General features: G+C 41.1%; 1 long non-coding RNA gene across 1 annotated transcript; it reads left to right on the top strand.

Annotated features, from left to right (window-relative positions):
• The first annotated feature begins 500 nt into the window (after positions 1 to 500).
• On the top strand, positions 501 to 1524 carry LOC112678731 (uncharacterized). Its single transcript, XR_003147781.3, has 2 exons — positions 501 to 766; positions 896 to 1524. It is a non-coding gene; the product is annotated as an uncharacterized LOC112678731 (long non-coding RNA).
• The last annotated feature ends 1084 nt before the right edge of the window (positions 1525 to 2608 follow it).

Raw genomic sequence — 2608 nt, 5'->3', positions numbered from 1 at the left:
CATGCTCCTGTGCTCATTGAAACATCGTCTTCTCTGTAACATGGATCTTGAGACACAAAAGTCTTGAGACACAAAAAATCTTGAGACACAAAAAATCTTGAGACACAAAAATCTTGACTCCTGTAAGCCTACCTGTGCACTGACTTCTTTAACTTCCTTGACCTTGAACTTCTAATCTCACTCCTTTCATGCTTGTCATCAACTGCCAAATGATTGTCACTTCCCAGAAAATGTGTGTTCTGACCTCATGTCAGGTCCTTCTTCATACTGAGTGACTAACCAAGTGACTAACCAAGTCATACTGAGTGACTAACCAAGTACACACCCTTCCAGTTCTGCCCACATTGAGGATTCTTGTTTTCACTGCCCTTTACTGCCACTCCCTGTTGTCTGTTGAATTGCATTCCCCTAACTTTTGTGTTAAAGTCTTCACCCCTGGTACCTGTGAATGTGACCTTATTTGGAAACTGTCTGTGTGAATGTAACCAAGATGAGGTCATAATGGATTAGGGTGGCCCCTAATGCAATGAATGGTGTCTTTATAAGACAAAGGAGAGGGAAATTTGGATAGAAATACAAGCAAATGGAGAGCATCATGTGAGAATCAAGGCAGAGATTGAAGTGATTCAGATGTAAGACACAGAACAGCAACAATTTCTGGCAACCACTGGGAGCCAGGAGCAGGCAAGAAAGGATTCTTCCCCAGAGCCTTCAGAGGGAACATGAACTTGCTGACACCTTCAGTTCAGGCATCCAGTTTCTGGAAGTATGAGAGCATAAATTTCTGTTGTTTTATGCCACCCAGCTTGTGGTAGATTGTTATGACAGCCCAAGGAATCTAATAGAATCCTCAGTGTTCTGTCCTGCAACAGCTTTGGATTTTCACCTGTCTTAGGTTTTCAAGCCACTTGCAGCCACGAGATCAGAGTGGGGAACTGAGGAATAGACATTGGTGAAACAGAATCGAGGCTACCTGCTCGTGCAACTTACTTGTAACCTCCAGATCTGTTCGGGCCAGTTCCAGAAGGTACCATTTAAACTGAGTGAAGGATGGCGTCTGCAACCATTTGACTCTGTGATTTGGTAACCTGACAACGGCAGGATGAATGTTGGGCACCTCTGATGGCACAGTCACTTGCTGTTCTTTGTCAGGCATTCATCTATAGAACAGGAGTTATTTTTCACACAAAGGGTAGGTCTCTGCTGCTGACGACGTGGCTCTACTGCAGAACACTAACATCTGTGCTGAGACTCTCCAATTAGAGCTTTCCAGGGACCTCATACGGCTTCTTGATCTCATATGGATGCCTTTAGCATCGTTGTATTCACTGAGTCATACAACCAGGCTGCAGGGCACCTTGCGCAATAGCTTGGACCTGTTTGCAAAGCCTTCTCTGTGTCCCTCAAACTAAATTTTACTAAAGAAGACAGGTTTTATGCTTTAATGTCAGAAATTCATTCTTTTTCTTGAGCTACATGCCTCTATGAAGTAAGAAGACCTATAAAAAACTTCATTCCTTGGGCTGACTGGGTTTTCAAGGTCATTTCTTTCTCTTGTTTTTCAAATCCTGCAAGTATACTGTGAGTTTAATCAGTCTAGGGCCTTCACTACAGATTTCTCTCTCTCTCTCTCTCTCTCTCTCTCTCATCATTAGTTGTCTGGTAACAGGTGTCCCAAAATACTGCTGAGAAAGGGAAGACATCAAATTGATTAGAGGTCTCATTTAAACTTCACTTCTAGCTCAGTGCTCCAAAGCAGACTTTTCTTTTCTTTTTTGAAGATTTATTTATTATTTGGAAGAGAGGTAAAGAGAGAGAGTCTGGGGGGTGGGGAGGGGAAGAGAGAGAGGGAGAAAGGAAATTCTAAAGCAGACTCCTCCTGAGCCCCAACATGGGGCTCCTTCCCAGGACCCTGAGATCATGACCTGGCCCAAAATCAAGGGTCAGATGCTTAACTGACTGAGTCACTCAGGTACACCACAAAGCAGACTTTTCCTGAGCTCAGTGGTATATAGGGTATGTAAAGGCTATTTATAAGATGGTAGTTTGATTGACTCTCTGCAAATACTCCTTTTGAATCAATCTTCATCTAGGGCAAGATTTGAATGTTCTTGCATCTCTGCACATAAAACCTATCAAATTCCATTAGAAAGTAAACCTTTATCTATAACAATGTTGTTCTCCTTATAGAGAAGTCAATGTCTAAAGTACCCTGAAGAGATGTATATAGTTTTCTCCAACAATTAGATCTATATCAGGGTCATATCCCTCGATAATCTCTAAATTTGACTTTTATTATCCCAGGGGATGAATTTAAATACTGTAGCTCCAAGCAAATTTCAGAAAAGTCCTCCTTACCTACTTATTATTAAGTAAAAACATACAAAATAAAATTTCCATTTAGGTCTTAGGACATACACTCTTATATTACCCTTCCTAGCAGAATCCAGTCTCCATGCTATGCACACTTGGCTGGTCAGGGTGGAATTATACTAATATATGCATATACAGTCTTAATTTATTACCATCACTTCAGAGTTTTATAGGGAACATGCCCAAGAAATGAACACATTTAGTATACTGGAAATTCAAAACCAATTAAAAAAAA

Source organism: Canis lupus, chromosome 22 (assembly GCF_003254725.2).
Source record: "Canis lupus dingo isolate Sandy chromosome 22, ASM325472v2, whole genome shotgun sequence".
In the NCBI taxonomy this organism is placed as follows: domain Eukaryota; kingdom Metazoa; phylum Chordata; class Mammalia; order Carnivora; family Canidae; genus Canis; species Canis lupus.
The sequence above is the reverse complement of the archived record's forward strand: the minus strand, read 5'-3'. Positions and strand labels throughout refer to the sequence as shown.